The sequence below is a fragment of the Leptonychotes weddellii genome, chromosome 3 (genome assembly GCF_054177405.1).
Source record: "Leptonychotes weddellii isolate Sample4059 chromosome 3, ASM5417740v2, whole genome shotgun sequence".
Taxonomy (NCBI): Eukaryota; Metazoa; Chordata; class Mammalia; order Carnivora; family Phocidae; genus Leptonychotes; species Leptonychotes weddellii.
The window spans coordinates 74,828,527-74,856,028 of record NC_138371.1 but is presented as its reverse complement, the minus strand read 5'-3'; the positions used below and the strand labels follow the sequence as shown (position 1 = coordinate 74,856,028).

The 27,502-nt window shown below is 36.4% G+C and overlaps 1 protein-coding gene and 1 long non-coding RNA gene across 2 annotated transcripts in view; both read left to right on the top strand.

Moving 5' to 3' along the window:
* Positions 1-27,502, top strand: part of ACVR2A (activin A receptor type 2A) — an 83,142-nt gene that overhangs the window by 9,080 nt on the left and 46,560 nt on the right. The window lies entirely within an intron of this gene.
* Positions 974-24,779, top strand: LOC145720556 (uncharacterized). Its single transcript, XR_014143612.1, has 2 exons — positions 974-1,847; positions 1,879-24,779. It is a non-coding gene; the product is annotated as an uncharacterized LOC145720556 (long non-coding RNA).

Genomic DNA, 27,502 nt, shown 5'->3' with positions numbered 1-27,502 from the left:
GATAATTATCAGAAGTTCCCATTAGGGAGTGGTTGCTTTTTAAAACATTTAAAAAAATGAACCATCTTTACATATTGTAATAAAAGTAAGCCTATCCATATATAAAACTTTGAAGAAGGAGTTTTCCTACTTATGACTAGTAACTTTACAATATATATTTTACAGAAAGAAACCTTTATTAGGAAAAATCTGTTGACCTTCACATCTTTATGATTATACATGATCTTCTCATCTTTAATTTATACATGATCTTCACTTCTTTATGATTATACATGATATATCAAGCTTCTTCCAAAGCATTATTTTAAGAGGAGGGGGCATGGGTAAATTATGAGATCTTGGCAAGTTTCTTAGATTAATTTTTTAGATTTGTAAACCAAGATGTATTTAATGAAGTAATATGCCATATAACACAGTAGCTGGTTCATAGTAGATATTGCATACACATACTCATTTGTAACCTATCTTTAAGTCTCGTTATTAAGAATGTAGTGTATAAAACATTTAAAAATATAGATTCAGTTCTTGGGAGATATTTTTAAATTTGCTGGTAAATTACGTATCAGTTTATGTGAAATAATATTCTGACTAAATGATTTAGCCAAAGAAAATATCAATATAGAGTGCCAAAAAGGAGCCAGGAAATATCTAGAACATTCAGATAAGATTTTTTTTTTTTTTTTTTTACAGAGTTCTTTAAGGTCTCATTGTTGTAGCATGCATTAAAAGGAAACATTGGAATAAATTTTCATTTCTATTTATTGGAATTTAAAATGTTTTCTTAGACAATTTCACTTAAAACTTAAGTGTTTTGAAATTTTTCACGTAGGGGCGCCTGGGTGGCTCAGGTGCTAAGCGTCTGCCTTCGGCTCAGGTCATGATCCCAGGGTCCTGGGATTGAGCCCCGCATCGGGCTCCCTGTTCGGTGGGAAGCCTACTTCTCACTCTCCCACTCCCCCTGTTTGTGTTCCCTCTCTCGCTCTGTTTCTCTCTGTCAAATAAATAAATAAAATCTTTAAAAAAATAAAAATAAATAAAATTGTTCATGTAAAAGAAAAGTCTTGAAAGATTCTCAGGTCTGTTTTTGGTTAACAGCTAAAAGCTTTGAAAACATAATCATTCAAGTTTTGTGATCAGTATTTTAAATGTGATATAATAATGTCTTGGACTAAAACTTAAGAGTCTCATTCAGAGTCCTACTTTGCTATTTACTCTTCTTTGACCTCGGCAATCACTAAGACCTCACTTTACTCATCTTTAAATTACAGAGGATGAAATAAGTATTCATTTATTAACAAATGTTGAACTACATGCTAGACACTGCTAAGTGCTTGGGATGCAGCAGTGAACAAGACAGATATGATTATGCGCTTATGGAGCTTACAGTCTTAAAGTCAGTAGCCAAGTGAATAAAATAATTACAGATCGTCATATGAGTTCTGACAGAAGCAAACAGGGTACTCACAGGATAGCTATTGGCTTCACATCCATACCACAAATCTCTAGTTACTTAGCTTATCTACCTATTTATTGTGTGCACTTTCCACTACGGGAGTGTAAGCTCTAAGAGGGGTGTGTCACCTTTATCCCAGTATCCTCTGGGGATAGCAGTTTCTGGCACAAAGTAGAAGCTCAATAAATGCCTGCCTGCCTGCTTGAAGAAGTGAATGCAGACCTGGGACTGGAGAGATAGACAGGGACCAGATCATGCAGGGCTTTGATCTAATGTGGGAAGGAGTTAGAATAAAATCCAAAGGGCAGTAGGAAAGCAAAGAGTTTTAAGGAGGAGCTAAATCTGGGTTATATGTTAAAATCACTTGGGCAGCTATCTGGAGAATATATTGGAGGTATGTAGGAGTGAAGAGGTGAGAGGAGGAGGCTGTTACATCAACCTAAACTAGAGAGACTCTCCAAGACCCCTTCTAGCTTTGAACATTCTCAGTATTCTAAAGCTTGCCTACACTTAACCAGTCTTCCCTCAGATTTTCTTAGTCACCCCATATTTATCTTACTTATTATTTCTTAAAAAGAAATGGATAGGCTTATTGTGTACCTGAAAACTTTGAATACAACATCTCAAAAAAAATAAATGTAGCTGTTGGTTAGAAAGAATGATTTTCTCAAAAACAAACAAATAGTGGTAAGAAAGTCCTTCATCTCAAATTCAGTGAAAGTAATTAATTATGCAGCTCTTGGACTGGTATAGTAGAAAGAGCAGACATTCTGTAGGGAGAAAACTTGGGTGTTGGGCCTTTTTTTTTTTAACCATGGTGTGATAAACCATTTGAACTTGGGAAAATTCCATAACCTTAATTTCTTCATCTGTAAAGTGGAGTTTATAATATCTACCTGACAAAAGTACAGTGAGGATCAAAGGCTACATACATAAACACAAGCCCATTCACATATTCACTCGAAACTTTTTAAACTTTGAATTATTATTCCATATATTTTTAATCAATGCAGTGATTTTTTTTTAAGGAGAGCAGTAGAATGCTAGGTTCAGGTGAACTGTAATAATAGTTCTAATTCAGACTTTGTGATTCTTCATCAGTAGACATTTATCTCTACATTGTGAAAAAGGGGTTAATTCTATAAACAACTGAATATACAGTAAAATATTAGAAGAATGTCTGACCCTTACAGTGACCTTAAAGGCATTGCTTGATATAGCCTTTCTCCAGTCTCATCTTTTGCCATATTGGTTCCTACAACAAACCAAATGCTTTTTATTCCTAGGAGCTTTTGTTTTCACTTGCCTTCTGTGAATACTTACGAGTTGGGAACCATATCTGACTTATTCACTGTAGTTTCCCCAGCATCTGACACATAAAAGGTGTTTAACCAATATTTGTGAATGAATGTTGAATGCTTTCAAATACTGAGTTCACAAAGTTTTTTTGTAAAGGACCAGATAGTAAATATTTTAGGCAATCTCTTTTGCAAGTATCAGCTCTGCCAGTTTTAACACAAAAGCATTATAAACAGTACATAAATGAATCAGTGTGACTGTGTTCTAATAAAACTTTATAGATACTGGAATTTGAATTTTATGTACGTTTCATGTGCCATAAAATATTCTTTTGACTTTTTTCAACAATTTAAAAATGTAAAAACTATTGTTTGGTGGCTGCAGGCTGGATTTGACCCAGAGGCAGTGGCTTAGCGGCCTCGAACAGAAGACATGGTATAAATAGCACCCTTCTTCCCGACATAGAACTATTTTATGTTTTAAAAACTTTGGAACCTAGGAAGAATTTTCTTATAGGATCATTGTCATATATGTTGGGTAAGTTCGCAGACTTTTTTTTTTTTTTTTACCTCCAGTGTTCTTTATTCCAGCAGTACAACTTTGCCCCCCAGCAATAATACTGTCTCTGAGAGAAAATGGATACCGTATTCTTTTTTGGACCAGAAGAAAGACAGACTCTCCTCAGCACCTATCAGAATTTCCTTCTTCCAGGGTCCCTCTTTTTCTACCTGCTGGGCTTTGCATCCTGGAAAGAATCTGGCTTTCTGGGGCTCCAGTAGGGTGGTATGATGACAAGACTGAGATTCTTTTAGATTCTTTCAATGATTAGGGAGGAGGGCATGGAGGGAAAGGGGTTAGAGGGGGAGCAGAGAGAAGAAAGATAATAGAAAATATTAGAGTGATCATACGTAGTAAGGGTAGTATTTTGTGAAACTTCAGTTATGTGTGTGATTATATGTATATATGTACTGGATCACAATGAAAAATGTATTTTTTTAAAAGATTTTATTTATTTATTTGACAGAGAAAGAGACAGCGAGAGAGGGAACACAAGCAGGGGGAGTGGCAGAGGGAAAAGCAAGCTTCCCGCTGAGCGGGGAGCCGGATGCGGGGCTCGATCCCAGGACCCTGGGACCATGACCCGAGTCAAAGGCAGACGCTTAACGACTGAGCCACCCAGGCGCCCCGAAAAATGTATTTCTTACTGTGGTTTGTGGTCAGAAAGTTTGAAAGCCTGTACTTTAAGGGTTTGAGGTGTTGATCCTGAGATCTTCCCCCCCCCCCTTATTATATATATATATGAGACCCAAAATGGAAAATTGAAAGGAAGTCTTTACTGCTTGCTATAGTGTGTTTTGGGTACCAGGTTACTTTATGAGGTAGTTATCTGTTTTATAGATGAGAAGACAGGGTCTTAAACTAATCAGCCTCACAAGTGAGATTCATACAGACACTTACCTTATTTTAGAATATGCATTTCTTCCATTATACTATGTTGTTTTTACTGTAGGGAAAGAAGCTATGTAGGACTTCCATTGCGTTTCAGAGGACAAAAAACATCTTAATAGGTGGCAACTCACCAGATTTCTTGAGACAAGGCATTGGCTTAAGTATTAGGACAGGGCCACTGGAAGAAAATGGTTAGGAACTCTGTGTGAAGAATGATACGATGTGTAAGAAAGGAGGAGGCTCTGTCATTTTGCATTTATTTTTTTCTTCTTCCCCCTCTGTACTGCCTGCCCTGCTCCTTCATACCTCACCACCAGTGTGGGCTCTTAACTCATACCAGAAACAACAAGGGCTTGAGGATGAGGTTTAATGAGGAAGAGTAATATAATCTTGTCTTTAGTTGAAAGGAGAATAAGGAGGGAAACTCAAGTAGCAAGGCCACCTGGCCACCTGAATGGGTTGGCTATTCCCAGGTGGCGATTTATAAGTGGGTATAGGTAAAACAGAGACTGCTGTTAATCATGTTACAAGCAGAAGTCTTGGCATTGGAGACTAGTAGCTTTGATATGCTAATTGAAAGTAGTTCTTTTCTAGTTATTAAGGAGAAGCTTTTCTTAAACAATACTCAGTCCAGATTTAGTTACCCATTTTACATACTTTAAAATTATATTAAATGTTTAAGACATCTCTGTTTCTCTTACATATTTTTTTAGCAAGTATGGTGAAAACTAATTTATGCTAATTCTGATCTCTAACCTGATTTGGAATTGTCTTGGGAAGAAAAAGATTGATAGGAAGGCTATCGTTCTTAACTAGAAAAGTAATGAAACCTAGCAGATAGATAGATACCTGGTTAATTGAATGGAAAGATGACAAACCCTTGTAAAACATGTTAATCTTTCTCAGGCTGAGTTGGGGGTCTTGATTTTACAATGGGAATTACTAATTTATATAGAATTAGTTTCAACTGGTAATATCTGAGAACTTGGACTTCATATTTTTAGCCCTCTTGGTTACCCCTATGGTACTGCTTACCATATTCTGTATTAGAATTGCTTGTTAATGTGCCCATCTATATCACCTGACCCTGAGTTCTTTTAGATTATTTCAGTGTAGTGCTTGGTATTCCGTGTAGGTTTAAGAGCACTGGAGCCAGAGCTCCTGGTTTTGTATCTTGGTTCCATTATTTTCTAGCTCTGTGATCAAGTTATTTTTCTCCTCTGGAAAATGGAGATAATAATAGTACTTTATACAGTTGTTATAAAGTGTAGATGAGTGCTTTGAATGATTATCTGGCACGTAGTAAGCGTTCTAAATAACTCAGAAACCTTAGTTGAAAGACAAGATTGGAGGGGCGCCTGGATGACTTAGTCAGGTAAGTGACTGCCTTCGGCGTGGGTCATGGTCTCCGGGGTCCTGCGATTGAGCCCTGCATTGAGCTCCCTGCTCAGTGGGGGGCCTGCTCCTCCCTCCCCCACTCCCCCTGCTTGTGTTCCCTCTCTTGCTGTCTCTCTCTCTGCCAAATAAATAAATAAAATCTATATAAAAAAAAAAAAGAAAGATAAGATGGGGAGAAAATATTTGCAATATTTGATAATATCTGATGAAGGACTATTGTCCAAAATAAACAAAGAACTCTTAGAACTCAAGAAGAAAACAAACAACCAGATTTAGAAATGGGCCAAAGACCTTTATAGACACCTCAGCAAAGATGTACAGATGGTAAAGAAGCATGTGAAATGGTGCTTTTACATCATAAGTCATCAGGCATATACAAATTAAAACAGTGAGACAATACTACATACCTATTGCAAAGGTCAAATTCTGGAACACTGACACCAAATTCTGGGAGGGAGGTAGAGCAATATGAACTCTCATTTATTGGGAATGTAAAGTGGCATAGCTACTTTGGAAGATAACTTGGTCGCTTCTTACATACTCTTACCATAGGATTCAGCAATCATGCTGCTTGGTATTTACCCAAGGAATTGAAAACTTAAGTCCAAACAAAACAACCAAGATGTCCTTTAGTAGGTGAATGGATACATAAACTGTGATACATCTAAACAATGGAATATTATTCAGCACTAAAAAGAAATGAGCCATCAAGTCATGAAAAGACACACAAGAAGCTTAAATGCATGTTACTAAGTGTAAGAGGCCCATCTAGAAAGGCTGCATACTGTATGATTCCAACTATATGACATTTGGAAAAGGCAAAATTCTGGAGACTAGTAAAAAGATCAGTGGTTGCCACAGGGTGGAAGGGATGAATAGGCAAAGCACAGAGGATTTTGGGGGTGGTGAAAATACTCTGTATGATATTCTAATGATGGATATGTGTTATTATACATGTGTCCAAACCCATAGAATATGCAACACCAAGAGTGAACCCCTAAGGTAAACTATGGGCTTGGGTGATTCTGATGTGTCAGGGTTCATCCTTTGTAACAAATATAGCATTCTAGTGAGTGATGTTGATAATGCAGGAAACTATTCATGTGTGGGGTCAGGGAGTATATGAGAGATCTCTCTACTTTCATTTTGTTGTGAACCTAAAACTGCTGTAAAATTAAGTCTCAAAAAGTTGCTGCTGCTTATTGTTTTTGTCTAGCATAGTGTCTAGCTTGAACTATTTATTGAACATGAACAAGTACAGTGTAGTAAATCTAAAATTGAGGAAATTCCAGAATATTTAGTGAGAAACTACTTTTGCAGATGGCCATGCTGTTCAGGATACAATAGTGTTTGTTTTACTTATAATAGTTATATATTTATTGGACTCTGGTTTAATTCTAGAAAATAATTTGGTTTTCAGGGAAGAGCACTAACATTTTCAGTTATGTAATTTGGTGGTATTTTATTTAGAGATTTGGGGGGATCTTTTCAGAAAACTATAGAATGGAGTAGTGTGTCATTCAATAGTACATTCTCAAAGGGGAGCACCTGAGAATCTTTCCAAAATGAGATGAAGACAAAAGGGAAGTTAGTGTGGTAGGGGAAATAAATGAAATTTCCAAAAGTGTATCTTTCTTGATTTTTTTCACTATTTGAGTATCAACATTTCTGGGAAGATAACTTCTATTTAAAAGTTTTCTAATTTTCTAAGTAATTTCATGTATGTTCCTCTTTGATCCTATTTGAACCTGTTTGAGATATGCTTCATGTTTTGTTTTGTTTTTTAGTTTAAGTCAGACCCTGAGATAACAGAATTTGCTTGAATTCACTAATCAGTGGAGCTAGAGCTTAAACCCTCATTTTTAATTTCAGTGTTCTTTTGTAAAAGCAAAGAATGCTTACTAAATTTTTTCTCATCCTCCTCTGCCATTTCCCACCCTTACTGGGGGGAAATCTTTATAGTCCTTTATAGAGGTAGTTGTTTTGTAAATAATCCTTGTACTACCCTTTGAGAAACCCCTGCTTGGTGGGGAAGTGGGGAGCCAGAAGTAGCAATACAGCAGTAAGAAACAGCAAAGTGAGCGCTAATTCCAGGGCTGAGGTGGTTTGACTCTTTGCTTGATAGCTTGCTAGATGGCAACCACAAATGCACACATGTTAATTGTTGCTGTGGGTAAATGCTGCCTTTGATTGCTGCAGATGTGCTTTTCTCAATCACTTTTGCTTTTGAGGAGGAATTTTGTTCCTAGTGGGTCATTAATAGATGAGTCCCATTACACATATGCCAGAATTTTGCAGTATTACATTCTTTGGTCAAATTGGAACTGGCAAGTTATGTCACAGCTCAGTCATTATGTAAAACGATAATGTTATTAATGATTAACATTTGTTAAAGCTGCCATTATTAATAGCCACCACTTACTATATGCCCTGGGCTAAGTGCTTTTAAGTTTTAGTGATAATGTGTGTGACTCACCTTATAAGATAGATATTATTCCCATTTTATAGATGAAGAACCCGAGACTGAGACTTGCCTAAGGCTACATAACTAAACAGATTGCAGATCCAGGGTATGTTAAATTGGTCTGCAGGGCTTAAATCTGTTCCTTCTATTGAATCAAAAAATATTTTGAAATGTATGTTAAAACAGAAGTTACCAATTCCGGGGCAGTGTGATTTTCTTTGGACCTGTTCTGCCAGGGTTCCTGCCCCATGTTCCCACCCTGACATAGCTGCTGTTGCTGTTACCCCTTACAACCTCCGGTGTCGTAAACAGGGCCGAGTTATCAGATTGAGTTTTTGATGGTCTACCATGGTTCCTGTAGCTGATAAAGCAGAGCTTTCTCCACCTCGTCAGTAAAAGTCCACAGCTGTTTAAAGAGTGAGGAACAGAAGTTGTTCTTTTTGGCTATACAATGAGCCAGAATCAGAACAAGGTCAGAATTCATTTGCTCTGATCACCACTTGTGTAATTAGTGAATGAAAGGATCAAAGTAAATGCATCTTTTAAAAATGATTATATTTTGATTCAGAGAGGATGAATTAATTGAAATTTGCTTCTGTAGAAGAAAACAAATCCAGATTCTTTTTGACTGATATTTGGAAAATAATTTAATGGTAGTAGCAGTTAATTGCTCACTTGGTGCCTGTTACCTATGCTGGGAGAGTGGGAAAGAACATACTAGATAAGTATGAATGGTTCTGGCATTTGGATTTGTGGTTCCCTTGCCCGCATTCATATTAAGACAGATTGATAAAAAGATAAAACACATACTTTGTTTTGCAAAATCCAAGGACTTAATTCTTCTGTTACTATAACTTTTAAATTATAGTTTAGCCTGCAGAAAACTGAATAATGATGAAGAGAATAGGAAGAAAAGGAAATCCCTTATTTATTCTGGGTTTCTTAGATTAGGAAGAATGAGTAAAAGGTGACAAATGAGTAGTCAAAACTAATAAATCCATAGGGATTTGGTTTGAATTTGGTGACTGAATTTATAGAAAAATGAATATTGTCCTATCCTTTATCTATTTTTTTTTTTTAAAGATTTTATTTATTTGACAGAGAGAGACACAGCGAGAGAGGGAACACAAGCAGGGGGAGTGGGAGAGGGAGGAGCAGGCTTCCTGCTGAGCAGGGAGCCCGATGCGGGGCTCAATCCCAGGACCCTGGGATCATGACCTGAGCCGAAGGCAGACGCTTAACGACTGAGCCACCCAGGCGCCCCTATCCTTTATCTATTTTGCTATAATTGAAATCGGCCAACACTTAGAGGGTACCTGCTGTGTGCTTCTCAGTATGCCAGGTACTATGGAGGTTGCAAAAGGAGTATGAAGTCTTTGTTTAAGAAATAGTCACTTTGGAATGATAAACCTTATACTCTAAAACATAATACACATTTTGAAACTTAACATGTAGTACAAAAACATTTGACAATTACTAAAATTAATGATGTTTAGGCACTAAGGGGCATTTCTCTTTCTCTCTCTTTTTTTTTTTTTTTGGAGGCTTTGGCTATCTTTTAGGACTTTACTAGGTAAGAGATGCCTTTCAGATTCTCCTTGGTCTAATCTTTTTTGAGTCCTTCTTTGCTCTGTTTCTTCCAGAATTTAGTGCTGCTTCAATAAAAGCACCATGAGGTTAGGGATTATGGCCTTCGTGTTTATCGTTGCATTCCTACTGTCCAATGCTCAGTATTTTTTGAATAAATAAATGTGAAAGGGTCTCCCTTTTTCCTCTCACTGTTGGAGCTCTTGAAAGGTTTCTGTCTTACTTTGGCTTCATATCTGTACCTTTTGTTTTCTCTTTAACCCGTTGTCATCCTGAAGTAAGTGAAATAATTCCCTTAAAGATTAATGATTTTCTAATTGCCTGATCTAAAGGATTCTTACCTATAGTCGGTTACTACTTGACTATCCTATAACTTTGATGCTGTTGTCTTACCTGTTCTTGAAATTCTTTTGTTTTTTTATTCTCCCAGTTTTTCTGATGATAGCCCCCTCAGTACCTCAATACTCAGTCTGCCCATCCTTTTAGTGTTGTGTTTCTTAAGAGTTAAATCCTTATGGAATTCTTAATCTACATATCCTTCCCTGCTGAAGTAATCCCATTTCTCATTTTTAACTAAATGTAGATGTCCAGAATTATATCTCTCACTTTGATCTCCTTCTTGAGTTCCAGACTTACTTATTAGTCATCCAGTAAACATTAAGTATATGTCAGAACTGGGAATATGGGGATGAATAAGACACAGCCTTTACTCTAGAGGACTCACAGTTTTGTTGGGGAATGATTAGTAAAGTAGCAATTATGCAGCACATTGTATCTATATTAGAGTGCCTTGGGACTACCGAAAAAGGAGGCCTAAATTCAGTTTGGAGGGAGTCAGGTAATGTTTTCCCTCAATGATGCTTACAGTGTTTTTGAAGGATGATTAGGAGTTCACCAGGAGAACAGAGTGGGAAGAATATTTTATGTTGTCTTTGTCAGGTCTGGTGGGTACGCCTCCTGGTGTTGAGACATCCCATTATGGAAGTCTCCAAGAACAAACAGCCTCAGGGCAGAGAGTGAGCATCTTCAGGGGAGTCAATGTCATGGCCAGCAAAATGGTATCAAGCACTAAATCCAGAGAGAGAGAAGAGACGGTAAGAAGTGGAGAGTTAATAACAAAGTCCACTAGTACTCAGTCAAAAGCAGTGTGTGTAAAGGAATAATTTCGATTAAGACTGTGGAAGTAACGTGTTAGATTTATCCTTATCTGTGTTACCTGTTGTATATTGTAGTAACGGTTTTGATAAAGCAGTATTTCTCAGGCTTTAATATGCATATAAATCAGTATGCATATTAATATTAAAAAATGCAGATTTTTGATTCAATATGTTTGGAATGGGGCCTGAGGTTCTACATTTCTAACAAATTCCTAGTGAATCTATGCTGTCTGTCCCTGTACTTGGAGTAGAAAGGGACAAAAAGAGCCAAGAGTGGCCAGAGACCTGCAGAGGAAACAACTTATACACGGACATAGATCATTATTACATCTTTGAGGAACTGGAATTAGTTCATGAGACCTAGATCATGAGACATGGGGCATGAAGCAGTGATGGGCTCAGTGATGAGTCTGCAGAGATGGACAGGGATCAGATCATGAAGGGCTTGTTTTGTGCCGGAATGTTAACTTCATGCTGAAGGCTGTGAAGGGCCATTTTGAGCTGGAGAATGCTTTATCAGATTAGAACTTTAGCATAAAAAGATCTGTTAAGTTTTCATCAAGTTGAGGTCAAAAAGTACTTGTAGCTTATCCTGATAGGGATAGCAAATAAGTAGTTGGGTGGTATAGATCTTAGCTGGAGAGAGATTTGAGTCATCAGCTAATAGACGTATAGGCATGAAATCAGCTAGCAGAAAGAAGAATAAAGAGTTCTAAAGATCAAACTGGGGAACACTAACATTTTCTGGGTAGGGAGAGAAGATAAGGAAGAGCTTATAGAGGAGACCAAGATGTGGTCAGGAAGGTAGAAGGAAACAAATACAGTGTCCTTGTAAGAAATCTAGATGGAGGGAATATTCAGCAGTGCCAGAGAGACCAAATAAGGTACAACCTGAGAAGTCAATAGTAGATTTGTCAGTTTGGAGATTATTTGTAACTTTAGCAAGAGACATTTTAGTGTAATGGTGAGGATAAGAACCATTGAAGAACATGAGGAGTGAAATGTAGATGAGGAAGTGGGTTCAGCTGTGGTCCATAACTTCTTAAGAAATGTAAGCTGAGAAGGGATGGAAAGAGATGGAAAGAAAGCTAAAATTGAGTTGTATATGTGCTTAAGGAGTTGGTTCAGGAGAGAGATTATAGAAAGGGGAAGACTAAAATTTAAACCTTTTGGAACCAGAAACTTGGGTGCCATCTTCAACACTTCTTAGTGTTTTGCCAAATCCATGAAATTACTAAATCCTGTAAATTTTACTTTCTGAATATTTCTTGAATCTATTCTTGCTTGCCCATTCCCATTACCGGAGTGTTCTACCCTTACCATCCCTTCCCTGGACTCTTAAATGGACTGCCCCCCACCAAACAAAGCAAACAAAAAAGCACCAGGGAAAAAGAAAACCTGTCTTCCACACAATTTGCTGGAAACCATGGAGACTACAGAAACTAAGAGATCTGTCATGAATGTGCAGATCTGACCCTGACACTCACCTGCTTAAATCCCCTGCACTGACTTATCACCTACACAGGATGAAGGCCAAGCTTTTTAACATGACATACAGTACCCCCTGGGACTGTTTCTTTCCAACTTCATTTCCTGCCACTTACTGTCTCCTACTTTGATCCTGTGACACTAAAAAACTTCTAATCTGTCCCTTCCCCCCCATATACTTTGATTTTGCCTCCAAACTCCACTCATTTTGTACTTCCTGCAGTTCCTGTGGGACCTCCCCTAGGAAGTTGTTAGGTACTCCTTTCTGTGTTTCCATACCATCTTATTGATTTAGTGATTGTTATACTTCCTATATTAATGGTATTTTCTCTTTTCACATTAGACCTGTGAGGGGTTTGTCTAATTCTTCTCTGAATTCTTGGTGCCTAGCTCAGTGCTGCTGGAGTAGGTAGGTAGTTGCTCAGCTCATGCTCAATGATTAGACATAAAAAGAATTACATGTATAAGTAGTGGCATTTGACCTGACCTGGGAAGAATGGTAGGATTTCCACCAAGTGTAATCCCATTGGCCTTTGATGGGGAAAAAGATTCTATACAGAGTGGCCAGCATATGCAAGAGCATTGAGGCAGTAAATACGATAATACTTATAGATATGCTGAATACCCCTTTTAGACAGGAGAGAAGAGGTAGAAAATGTAGTGGGAGATAGGGTTAGAAAAATAAGTTGGGTACAGATGAAATCAAGTCTTGGGTCTTTGCTTTAAGATTTTATTTTATTTTTTCCCCTGTAGCAACCCTTCTGGATTGTTAAACTGGGAAGTAACACCAACTCTTGAATTTTGAGGAAAGACTATATCTTCTTGAAATATTAGATGTAGAGAACCTGTATTTTTTGTTCAAGGTTTTAGTGATTTCTGTTTTTTGTTTTTTTGTTTTTATTTTTTTAATTCCTTTCCTAAAGATTATATTGCCCTTTGTACTTAGATCAGTACTTTCTGTCATTGTCTTTTAATACCTTTTAAAAGCAATTCTTGATGACTTCTAGATTTTTTTTCTCTCAGGGATAATCTGTTATTAAATGGGTAAATTAAAAGGATAGCTTGTATTCTTCTCTTAATATTAGAAAATATTCTAATATTACATTTTTATACCCTTTAAAGAATTTTGTAAAATTGCTCCCTTTTGGTATGGTAACTTGCTTCCTAGAATTGCTTGTTGAAATCTCTAAGTCTGAAGGTTCTGCAGTACACATACTTTTCCAGATTATTTGTAAAAATGTTAAAATTGATTTTGCTTCATTCATAAGGGAGACTGACTATTCATTCTTGCCTTTTGTGTATTCCCTAAGCCAATGTCCAATTTATGACTGCACGACCCTCTTAGTTACCTGTTTAAATATGATACTGGGAGATTGCAGAAAGAAATCCAGGGATTGAATGTATTTGGGGAACTATTAGACACTATTAGATCAAAATGGGGAATAGCATAGAGTAACAGCCATTCAAACGGGGGTTGTGTGTGTGCGTGTGTGTGCCCTGTATTGTGTTTCTGTAGAGAAAACAGAAAGCTGTGGTCTATGCTCATGCTCTAGTTGGAGAGAATTCTATATATAAATCAACAGTAAATGTTACAATGTAGTTTATATTTAAATGCTGAATTGCTTGAGAAACCAGCTGAATACTAGCTGAGTAACTAAGAAATTCAGGACCAAGAAAACTCATCAGGAGGCAAAATAGCCTGGAAAGCTTCATAAAGGAAATGGGACTTCAGTGGACCTTGAAAGATGAATTAAAATTTAGATAGTTGGGAAAGTGGGGTGTGTGTGTGTTGGTGGGGGGCGGTTGAGAGGTGAGTGTAGGGATATGAACTAAGATACAGATATTGGACATAATTTGTGTTGAATGAGGTATGAATGTGCTTGGGGGTGTAAGAGAGGGTGAGTGTGGGGGATGTGAGAGCTCTGTGGGGGTGTGGAGGTTGTGGGTTTGTGTGAGAGGAGGGGATGTGAGGGTGTATGAGTTATGAAGGTGTGTAGGGGTCTGTAAGAGGAAGGTATGTGTAGGGGTGTTGAGGGTATTGTGGGCTCTGTGAGAAAAGGTTGGGTTGGGGTATGTGTGGGAGGGTGAGGGTGTGGGTGGAGGATATAAGAGTGTACTCTTCAAGGCAAAAAAAAGTTGTAGAGTGAAAAATGTCTCAGGTATAAGCAAACCTTTAATATTTAGACATGTCTGTTAGTCATTGTGGTACTCTTATATAGCATAGCATCAAATTCAGTGTTGGCCTGTTTCTTCCTCCCTTTAATATTCTACTTGGTCATGTCTGCTACTTGTTTAATCAAAAACGTACCTTTCATTTCAAATAACTCTATCTGTGCTTCTTCTGAATGTCTCTATACCTTGCCAGAATGCCGAATTTAATAAGCCACATCTGATTTTTCTTGTTCGCAACTTGAGAGGTGGCACAGTCTGTTCAGTTCTTTGGCCTTTCTAGTACCTTGTAGGCTACCTAGGATGGAGTTTTTACCCTTTACACCCTCCGGCCTAATTTATAAAGTCAATATGCGGTGACTCTGAATATCATAGGTAATTGTAAGTCTTTTAGTTGCAAGAACTGTTTACCCTGGTTTTTCTCATTTCTTTCTCCACTGACTCCCTTCTTCCTTCTCCCCTTTTAAAGAACGAGCTTTCTTTTTCATTACTTCTCGGTACAGACTGCTTTCTGCATATAGGCCCTTCTTTTCCCTGACTGCCTTCTTCTTTCTTTAGATGATCAGGTATCTTTACTTTTCCAGGTATAGCAAGAATCTTTTCCATAAACTTTTTCTATGAAACCTTTTCTAATTAATCTTTTATATTCTATGTAGCCCTTTAAATCTTCACATTCCTCATGAAATCCTCACATTTCTCATGTGCTTGGCTTGCAAATAAGCACACAAATTACTTTAAATAACTTCTAAATTTTTGATATGTTTGATAATGCAGAATGGATTGCAGATTCCCCAAGGACAAAAAAAAAAAAATTGTGGTGTATTTCTCTAATGTTTTGAGTGTTCTGAGTACTTACATATGGTTATTGTCTGATGGTTGGTACTCCTCTCTAGTGCCCAAAGCCCATGTGTTGGAAGGTGTTTCCCCTACTATGTCACAAGTTCTGGTTCTTATACTTGTGGTTTTTTTATGATAATAAAAATTTGTTAAGAAGACATTTTTTCCTTGCTTTTGGTCAATATTGAGTAAATGCCAAGTTCAATACATTATTACTAATTAAATTAAATTAATAAATAAGCTTTTTCTTACACTTATCTTCTGCTAATCACTTTTGAATTCTAATACTTAAATTCTAAGGACCTTAAGGAACATCAATAAATAATTTAATTTGGTCAGCTTTTTAAATCAGGGTTTTATTTAAATAAAAATTTTGTATGTTATCCCTCATAGGAAAATTTGCAAATATCTAGCCTAGGTACTTGTGTGTTTAAGTATATATGATATATCTAATTATAAATAAATTTTGACAGATAATGTATCAATATTTTGTGGAGGAAATAAAAAGTAAAAAGCTGTGCTGTCTGCTTCAGGTAAGTCCTAACAAGCAAAAGCGTGGAATAGCTGCTTTTAAGCCTTTAGTGTCAGTGGAATTGAGCAGATATATACTGAAGAACTCATAAATATTCTGAGGACTAAGTCCCCTACTTAACCATCTGTTAAGATTTCATTTTAAAGAAAAACTTGCCTCCTGCTTTTTGGGACATCTTAAATTGCTGCTCACATTGCCTTCTTGTTCTTCTTCAAGTTCACATCTTGTTAATTTTTCTGCTCTTTCTCTTGTCACTTCCTCCTGTTTACATATCTTGTGACTTGATTTTGTTTGTTGGTCTTTGGCATAAGTAGGAGAAAAACAATTTGTTGAGTGCCTACTGTATTAGGGGTTCTTATTGGTGGAGCTTGCTTGTTCTCTGATGCAAGGTTTTTTTTACCCCATACAGTGGCAAACACGATCGCATATTTTCCATTCCAACTCTTCTGAATTCACATTGAAAACATGAAGCCCATGTTTTCGTATGTCTGTACTGCACCACAGTATTTTAAGGATTAATAAATAGCTCACTTCTTAAATGTGTCTCACCTATGTTTTATCCAAAAAGGAGTCATACGTTATTTTTTCCACATAGAACATAATATGTAAAGCCCAATTAAAAATAAAATGTGCCTTGATGCAAAAGAGCTTCTTCTTCTGTCTTAATGGAAAGTTGGGTTCCATGGATAATCAACACATTGAGTAGTTGATTTAAAGCATCAATGGCTTTCATTTTGTTGTACTTTATATTTGCAGAGTATTTCTCAACAGAAACCTCTTTTGCTCCTTTTCCAGTTTGACATCAACAGACTGCCATGGTTTTTATATGATGTTTTGGTTTATCACTGCCACTTCTGCAAATTCAGGGAAGTTGTCATTGATGCATTTCCTCGCTCATACATTAGAGGAATATTAGTGTGACTTCTTCCTTTGGCAGAAATGCTACTAGACGACGACCGTGGTAGGAGTCTTAGTCACCTGCCTTTGTCTCCAGGTTATCTGGTTGAGCGGGATTTGTGCATCTCTTCTGAAAGTTACAGTGATTTTCTTTCCTAATAACATATCTTCTAACTCTTATAATTTTACATACATTTTGTTTTACATATGGATATCTTAGTGATAGAAGTTATACTTGTCTTTCTATAGTTTCTAGGGTTTTCCTTGCTCGTTTGTTAGAGGTAGCATTGCCTTACCTTCTTGGGGTAGGTTTTAAGTACACAGGAGAGAAGGCGATAAGACAAGTTCCAAGTACAGGAGAGGACAGTTTTTAGAATAGGCAGGGTAGTTTATTTGCCTTTGAATAGCTCGTTTACTTGACACCTAACTTGTGGTTCCCACTTTGAAGACATTCATGGTAGCTTCATTTCTAGATGGTGTTCCTTGAAATGCGCATGTATACAATTTGTGATGAAATATTGTTCTGGATTTTTTTTAATGGGATGAACTAATTGATAATATCTTTGAGGAGATGGTTGAACATAGAGAGTGGGTATATTTTAAAAAGGTCTCATATGATGTGTTATAATGAGGGCATTGGGCCAGTCAGGCTCAGGATTGTGGAGTGTATAAAGCAGTACTGCAAAGAAAATATAATGCAAGACAGAGCTGTGAACCACAAAATATAATTTTAGATTTTCTAGTGGCCACATTAAAAAAGGTACAAAAACAAAGCAAAACCCCCAAAATGAAATTAATTTTAATAAAATACTTTATTTAACCCAGTACTAAGTTTTTGAAATCTGGTGTATGTTTTATAGTTATGGCACATGTCAGTTCAGATTAGCCATATTTCTAGTGCTCAGTAACCACACATAGCTAGTGGCTACTGTATCAGATAGCTCAGGTCTAGAGTGTTTGGTGAAATTATGGTAATGCCAGGAAATTGGTGAAGGCAGAAGATGAACGAACATGAGTCTTTTAAGACAGACTTCGTGCAGGGAATTCTGTATGAAATGGTGTGTAATTTCAGGAGAAATATTGAGAAACTAGTGTGAAACAGAACTTTTTGATAGATGGTGGGGAAAACATCTACGAGATGAGAAAAAAAAAGATTCAAAAGAAGATGAAAATAGGAAATGGCAGGACTTGACAGTGGACAGTATTCTATAAGAAGAATAAAATAATTATCATTTTAAGGAAAACATCTTTTCCAACCAGGGACTTTTTAGCCTAGGCTGTGTCACTACTGGAGAGCAATAGTTATTCATAATCACATCCAAGAGAAACCATTGAGATCAGCAGGTAAAATTGATTGCAGAGAAATAATGTGGGTAGCTGTGAGGCAGGGGAAGATGATTTACACTAATAGAGTAGAGAGGAAGGGTCTGAGGTAAATGATTGATTTTAATGAAATAACTGGACAAAGTTCTTGGTGACTTAAGAGCAAGTGAAAGATTATGCAAAATACTAGATCAAAATTTATTGCTTAGGCAGTGAATTAAGAGGACCTAGTGATAAGGACATTGGTCACAGTATATAAGTGATGTTAAGGGCTCATACTTTTAACTTTAGTCAGTCCTGGCCTGACCACTGAATTTTATATTCCTTGGCAAATTACAAACCACCCAAGTGTCAGTTTCTTCATCCACAGGATGGGCAGAAATAGTATCTATTTCATTGACATATATGGGTTTAATGAGTATGCATGTAGTGATCTTGACTGGTGTGATCTTTCTGTTATTTCTCTTAGTTTGGAATATCCATATGGAGGTAGAAGAGTTACCATAGTGTTTTCTTGGACTACATGTTCATACCACATCTTCTAAACTGTGATTCCTTAAAGCAGTTTTCAGAGTTCAGCTTGGTGAAACGCCTTGATTAATAGTTGGTGAAAATTTCAGGGCGCCTGGGTGGCTCAGTTGGTTAAGTGACTGCCTTCGGCTCAGGTCATGATCCTGGAGTCCCTGGATTGAGTCCCACGTCGGGCTCCCTGCTCAGCAGGGAGTCTGCCTCTCTCTCTGACCCTCCCCCCTCTCATGCTCTCTATCTCATTCTCTCTCTCAAATAAATAAATAAAATCTTTAAAAAAAAAATAGTTGGTGAAAATTTCTTTATGCAGAATTCCTATTAAGTGAAGAAAGACTTTCTAAGTCTTGTTTTGTGAATGGTGTACATAGTGAAAATGAGAATAGATGTCTGGGATTGAGTACCAACTCCACCAATGACCTAATCACTTCATCTCTTTGGGACTTCCAGCATTAGAATCACCTTGAGTACTTGGATAAAAATGCAGATTCTTGAGCTCTACCGTAGACCCACTGAATCAATCTCTGAGGGTAGAGCTAAGGAAGTTTTATGTAGCACTCAAGTATAACTGATCCACACCACATCCAGTTTGAGAAGCACTGGAAGTGATGTACTGGATGATTCTAAGATCTGCTTTGGTTTAAGTATGAATCTTCTGATTGTATTATAAGTCTACAGTAGGAGTTGGTAGGATTGTTGTGAGGATCAAGTAAGATATCCTTGTAAAAATCAGTTTAAGTAAAAAGATAATTACATTTTAGACCTCTGTAGGTCATAACATATAATACACAGTACCTATGAATACATTATAATATATAACATGTGTATCTTATATGTGTATATAGACAGTGACTCTTAGCTGTAAATCAATCATGATTTCTGTATTAGGTGAGTCTTGGTGGATCACAGGTCTTATTAAGTGTTTGATACCAGATTTCTTAATGTATGAAATAATGAGTTTTTTTAATCTCCCCCATTTCCATTTAATTTTTTGCTTTTATAAATTGCATAGAGGCTAAGCAGGATTACAGATACTCAAACCAAGTGAATATATAATTCAAAAGAAAGACTAATGTCCATTCTAAATTTTAAATATAGAGGCTTAAAGTGTTTAATGTTAGGAATATTAATATTAGGAATAGTAATTACTAAGAAGTAATTTCTGTGACTATTGTTTAGATAGAAATCTTGTTTAGGGATTATTTGAAGTCTACCTTTAATACTCTTTACCATCAACAAACAAAAAATACCAACCTAGAACAAAAAGTCCACCCCTACTGCTAGGGTACCCTCTGGGGATAATAAAATATAATTCCACATTTTCTCCATTTCCAGAGGGAGCACATTATTATTGAACATCTATTCTGTTAGATACAGTGTTTCAGGCTTTAAAAATTGTTATTTTTGTATCTCGTCCCTACACATATAGAAATGCTTATTAAAAATGCAGCATAACAGATAAGACAACACACTTTTAATTTGATTTAGTGGGTCTGGATTGGGTTCCAAAAATCAGCATTTTGGTACAGGGCCCACACTTTAGAAACACTGCTGAGTTTTTGGTTGCCTCCAGAGGCATAAATTGTAGGCACTGGGTGCATGGCATAAATTAGGAATAGTATGTTTCCAGCTTGAAAATGAACATAAAAATGTTGCACATCAGAACTGCCTGTGTGTGTGTGTGTGTGTGTGTGTGTGTGTGTGTGTGTGTGTGTGTTCCCTAGAGACTCAAAATGGTACTAACATAGATGTCAAATTAGGGGACAAACCCATTACCTGCTGGTTAAGGCACAGAAAACATTAGTATCACAGAAAGCATTTTTTAAAAAAGAAAATCTAAAACGAGTCTGTACTTCTCAGCCTTTGTTTTTAAGTTAGTTTCAGGGATCCAAAAGTGTTACAGTCCACTGGTGAAAACTGTTAAGATTATATGGCAAAATAAATAGGAAAGCAGAAAATAAGATAGGCGGTGTCTGATACTTCTATTAAGAAAAATGATTGAGCGTTATTGTATGTCTAGTTCTGGTTGCTCCTGCAAGCATCATCTGCAACACTAGGTCTCACCTCTTGAAAGGGTTAAATACCTTCACTCCCATGAACAATCCTGGTTTTGGTCTTTTTCCCCCTATTTTTCATTTGAGCAGTCTGCTCACTCGTTTCTGTTTTTCTTGTGTCATTTTTTGTCTCTCTTCTCCTTTACTGGTTTCCCTTTTTACTGAATGAAATAATGATAAAAATGAGTGAAACAGTTTATAAAAAATTTAAAATTTCTAAGTACCAAAGTAAGCAAAAAACTAAAATTTGAAATTTTCTTTCCTTACACCAGTGCTACTGCTATGTCTCTTAGGTATTTAACCCAGATGTTTCCTCAGGTGTTAGGAATATGCCATAAATGCTTACTTATATTTGAAAATGCTAATATTAAAGATGTATCTTGGATTATGTGGCACCTAGGACATAATTCTCATTAGCCTGTCGCTGTCGTTCTCTTCGTTAGACTTATGAGGCTTTTAATACCTAAAGATATGTAAGTTCCTGTTGGGTTCAAAGTTTCATTGCAGTTGTTCCCATTCTTAATTTGTTTTTAAAAAGCAAAATTGTTCTTCACTGAAAATTGGGGCAGGTGGGTTTAAGTGCTAAACGGGAGGAGGGTGTGTGTGAATTCCACCAGGAATTGGTCTTCAGACTTAGTGGAAGAATTGTTGGCCCCTGAGTCAGCAGCCGGCCAGCTGCTTAACTGAGAACAACTCTGATGGGTGCAGTTGTTGCCCATGTCCTTTCAACTGCTTCTTGTCTCCATCCTTTTCTTCTGTCCGGTTGCTCCTGTCCCTTTCTCAGTCTTCTCAGTGCACAAATACATCACTGAGTATGAAAAGGGGTAACAATAGTAGCATTATTATTAAAGTTTCTGTGTCTCTGGATTCCTTTGCTTTCTGCTACACATCTTGATCCCAGACTTCAATTCCGAAAGGTTGATCTGAACCTAAACACTGGCCAGCTGTGACCTTAGTTTCTGGCACTGAGAAAGTAGCTTTTGACTTGGGAGAAAAGTGCCCTATATTTGAACGTCTTTGAATCTTTATAGGTATCGTTCAGTCGCTCATTAGTAAGAATTTTTGCCTTATGTTTAAATGTTTCACAAATAGAGGACTGCAAACAACCCCAATAATTGTTAGGCTTCTGTAGATCTTTGTTCTTTAACATGCTTACAATGGGTATAAACATCTCTAGGAGGGAGGACGTTGAAGAAGTAGTGAAACACCATTCAAGTTCAAGGTGGGCTAACAGAATTCTTTTCAAGATACTTATTAGGACATAAGCACAGATACATCAAGGTGTTAACTCTCTTCCACTATTGGATTTAAAAGTAAATTATTTAGTGTTCTTCAGTTTTACTTTTCCAAGGTTGTCTGTCATACTCCTGAACACAAAATTTCCTTTTACTATTAGCTTAAGTGAACAGCAGTTTTTCTGGTTTCATTAATGAGATATAGGTGGTGGCATATTAGAAAATAATCATGCACATAGCAAAACCGATTACGGATTATTGTTGAAGTAATCATGGCTTATTTTCAGTGTAAACATGACGTTTCAAGTGAACATTAGTGAGGGTGATAAAATTTGTGTACTAAATGTAAGTAATAGGCTTTACAGATGTTTATGTGAGAGCTTTCTGAAGGAGGCTCATTGTAGACTGTGTTTTGCTGTAACTTTGATCCTTGATGAAAACTGTTGGTGTTACATTTATCATGTTCCTTTTTTTATTCTTTGAAAACCCTATTTCTGGTTATACAGAGAAATATGAATACTTACAGTAAAAATTGATGCCTGTAGTATATGTATTTTATTGCATTAAGTTATGGAGGGAAAACTCTATTGAGATACTATTAAAATAATTCTTTTGTGGTAATTAACAGAACAAAATTGTTGTATTTTGAGCAGTATTAATATAGCAAGACTATTAAAATGTTGAAGAAAAAGATTTTTCTTTCGGTTTAGAAGGTAAAGATTTAAGCTACATTTGGAAGAAATGTTTTAAAACTGTAAACTTGAAGGATTTAGATTAAATATATTTTGTAATATTAAATAAAAATGTGTTTGTTAATCTAATTTTATTATTCCTGCTACTCTTTTATAGCATCAGACAAGCCAATATCTTAAAACAACTTTGATAATTATTGAAAGATACTGGATAGGTGTGTTTATCTTTAAAGGGGACAAGTGTGACTTTTATAAATAGAACTTTTATATTTTTACTAATAAGCAAGAGGCCAGTAACTAAACTAGATTCAGATACTTATTTGATTTGGAATGTTTATCTGAAATTTTTGCTTAGCTTTCTCTGGGTTTAGGAGGAAGAGTGCATACTTTGTATTATTGTGACTAGGGATTTTTAGAGAAAGGTTATTAGATTTAAGGGCTTTCCTTTGTCTCTTATGAATCAAGTAGCAAGAAGTTTTGTTTTTTAGAGGGATGGAGAACGGCTGTTAGAAATATCATAGAAAAATAATTGATTATTTTTGAGAGCTTAGAGATCAGTAGTTTCTTGGGAATGGAAAATTTGATGGTAAATATATATTTTTTGAAAACATACTAAATGTAATCAAACTGTGTTCTCAGGGTTTGAGAACTTCTCCAAATTAGAGTTGATATTTTGCCCTGATCTGGTAACTTTTCTTCAACTTTTTCAAGCATTTTCTTAATGTTTTACTCCACTCCATTAGCTAAAACATTAAAAGGGGTCTGAAATAGGGAGGGAGTGGTAGAAGGAATGTTTCAAGGTCCGAAAGTTTGTTCTTTGTCTGGTGTGAATTGAGGCTGAAGAGGAGCCAGATTGTGGAAGGCCTTAGAAGATTTGTTCAAGTTTTATTTTAAGGCCCAGGGCAGTGGGAGACCATTGAATGGTGTTAAGTTGGGAGAGTGACTTGATTTTGTTTGCTTTAAAAAAGGATCTAACATCTGGATGAACTGCTTAAATGAGGTAGAAGTGGAAGCTGGGAGATCAGTTAGGGAAGCCATTGCTCTAGCCTAGGAAGATATATTGGTAACTTGAAGTAATAACCTTCTTATTCCACTGACACCTCCTTCAAAAGCTAGCTTAGATTTTCTCAAATTCTATTGCTTATAACTTAAATCTCTGACCTGATTTTGTTCTTTTCTTTTAAAATTTTTGTTATCTATAAATATTCTTTTAACAAGCTGGGTGACATTATTTTATTGTTTTATTCAATTAGGGATGCTAATATGAATGGATGGTTTCTTTATAGTTAGTATGAATGCATTTGTAGGGGGTTTAAAATGTCCTTACTACACAATAAGGAGTTGATGTGGCTGCTTTAATATCAAACAGTGATTAGTAGGGAGCACTTTTCTATACAAGTCAGGATATCTCACTTGATTTTTATATTTCCTTTTTTAAAGATTTATTTATTTATTTTAGAGAGTGAGGTGGGGAGGGGCAGGGCGAGAGGGAAAGAAGCAGACTCGCCACTGAGCAGGGAGCCCAACACAGGGCTAGATCTCAGAACCCTGAGATCATGACCTGAGGCAAAATCAAGAGTTGGAGGCTTAACCTACTGAGCCACCCAGGCACCCTTATATTTCTTTATTCATCATTTTGTTTTGTAAATTCAGTTTCAAGACAAAATCTACATTTTTAGAGGCATTAACATGATTTTTTCCTTTAAATAAAATACATTGATAAAGAAGCATACTTGAAATTCCCTAGTCTTTGTGATCTTCTGATTATTAATCTATGCTGCCTTTCCACTTAACCTTACTGGAGAAATTAGAATAAGCTTCAGTTGAAGTTCAGAAATATCTAAAGGTGATGTGTGTTTCTTTCTTTCTACTGTAGTGTCTTGTTTTGAAAATTCATCCTCTCATATTTTTCTCTTCTTCCCAGATTGAGGTTAAAGATTTCTCAAATTTTGAAAATACTTTATTTTTCACTATTTCTGCTTAGTACCCAAATGTCAAAGTGCCTGGCACATAGTATGCCCGCACTATATATATTTGTTGGATGTAGAAGATACTCTACCTCTGTGAAAGACATAATATCCTCTAAGATTTCATGTAGCATGCCACCAAAATAGACTTTACAGTGTCCTGCCAGGGACAGAAGGGGTAGAAGGGTAGGATTTTCTCATTGGTGAAGGGGAAAACATTGGGCTCTTAATTTTCCTGTTTTTTTTTTTTTAATGTTATGTTAATCACCATACATTACATCATTAGTTTTTGATGTAGTGTTCCATGATTCATTGTTTGCGTATAACTCCCAGTGCTCCATGCAGAACGTGCCCTCCTTAATACCCATCACCAGACTAACCCATCCTCCTACCCCCACCCCTCTAGAACCCTCAGTTTGTTTTTCAGAGTCCATCGTCTCTCATGGTTTGTCTCCCTCTCCGATTTCCCCTCTTCATTCTTCCCCTTCTGCTATCTTCTTCTTTTTTTTTTGTTAACATATAATGTATTATTTGTTTCAGAGGTACAGGTCTGTGATTCAACAGTCTTACAGAATTCACAGCTCTCACCATAGCACATACCCTCCCCAGTGTCTGTCACCCAGCCACCCTTTCCTGTTCTTTTTTGATGGAACTCTCTTCCCAAGAATGTAATAAGAAACCTACTTATATTGTTTAAAATGAGAAGAAAGCAGGTCTTTTCTTATAACCATTACCCCTCCTCCCCTTTTAATTAGGAGGTTGAGGTTTGGAAGTTTGCCAGGTTTTCTTGGAGTGTTTTAGAAAAGTAGTCTTAAATGTGGTCCCAAGTGCTGGTCAGTTGAGTCAGAAATTTGGAGTTTTGTGATTTGCTCTTTTCTTGGTTCCTGTTACTCTATATATACTTTATGTGTTCAGGAAAGTGAAGTTCTTTGGTAGTGAATGATAAAATCAATGTTTTATTCTTGGCGACCAACCAAATATACCAATGCGAAGTATTTTTCTTTTGGGAGAAAACATTATAATGGGTGGCTTTAGTTAGTTAGTTTAGTAATCGAGTGCAGGTTAGTGTCTTTTATTGAACAATCCCTTTGTAGCGTATCTTCTGTATTTAGAGAAGAGTTTAAGAAATGAGTTCCTCTAAAAGTTTTGCTAATAAAGAAATGCACCTTTTTGTATAATTAAGTGAACCGAAAAATGAGAAATTGTTAGGAATTAAAGAGAGCTGTTTGCCTCTTTCATAAAAGGAAATTCTACTATTACAAATTTGGTGATCTCTTTGGGCCTCTAAAACTTTATTTATGTAGAGGCTTTTTAAGAAAGAGGTTTGAGAAATTGATAAATTGATGTTTTTCTTCAAATCTTGGTCTTCTTTAAAAAAATATTTTATTTAGAGAGAGTGCGTGTGTGCGTGCACATACGTGCAAGCAGGGGCAGGGGCAGAGGAAGAGGGGGAGAGAGAATCTTAAGCAGGCTCCATGCTCACCGTGGAGCCTGACCCGGGGCTCAGTCTCAGGACCCTGAGATCACAACCTGAGCCAAAATAAAGAGTCGGATGCTTAACTGACTGAGCCACTCAGGTGCTCCTTGGTCTTTATTAAATCTGGAGAAAAAACTGATGGTTACCAGAGGGGAGGTGGGTGGGGTCATGGGTCAAATAGATGATGGGGTTTAAGGAATGCACTTGTGGTGAGCAACAAGTGATGTATGAAATTGTTGAATCACTACATGGTACACCTGAAACTAATATAACACTGTTAATTGTATGGAATTAAAATCTGTACCCCTGAAACAAATAATACATTATATGTTAAAAAAAGAGGAAGAAGAAGAAGATAGCAGGAGGGGAAGAATGAAGGGGGGGAAATCGGAGGGGGAGATGAACCATGAGAGACGATGGAATCTGAAAAACAAACTGAGGGTTCTAGAGGAGAGGGGGTTGGGGGGATGGGTTAGCCTGGTGATGGGTATTAAAGAGGGCACGTTCTGCATGGAGCATTGGGTGTTATACGCAATGAATCATGGAACACTACATCAAAAACTAATGATGTAATGTATGGTGATTAACATAACATAAAAAAAAATAAGAAAATCTTGGTCCTTACACAGTAGATATATACTTATTTTGGAACTATCTATATGGGAAAAATTAGTCACTTATGAGTTAACAATGTTGTAATACATTTTAGGTGGTTATCTTAGTAATTTGTCAGGAATTAACATTAGGAGTCCTTAAATAACCAGTGGTTAAATGTTGACTTATAAGTATTTTTACTCCTTATTACACACACGTGCGCACACTATGTCTGGTATCACAACATTACAACATTTGGATTTTTAGTTTATTCCATAGTAGTTGTGTTTCTAGTTTATATTACTTGAGCTAGATGGACAGAATCTTGTAATATTTTGTCAGACTGATAGTACTAAGTACAGAGTATAACAGGTAAGGCAAAAAAAAAAAAAATCTGGGAAGAATGTCGGAAAGTGTGTTTTCCTTTAGAGGTGATTGGTAGTAAGGAGGTGCTTAGTTTAAAAAAAAAAAAAGATTAACAGGGCCTAAAATGTTTTTATTATCATGCAGAAATTTTATTTGAAGATTTATTCTCCTTCCTCATATTTCTAACATGTTTATCAGAAGGCTTTTGGCACATTGTGGATTTTTCTTCCTAATACTTAAAAACAGCCCAGGGCAACCAAATAGGGAAGGTGACTTGTCTTCTATGATGTGTGTTAATATAGAAAAGAAAGGATGCTGGAAGACCTATAATGTGTTTATAGTTGCATAGAAATATTATTAAAATGAGTTTTGAAGTGGGACAGAAATTACATACCACAAAAGTAATAAACAAGAATTTTAGATTTTTTTCTTTTCTAATACTAGGAATCTTGGTTATAAATATGAAAAAAACTGTTAGTGATTTAAGGCTAGTTAGGTTGATTCTATATCCATTGTTATTTAATGTCATAGTTCGTTTT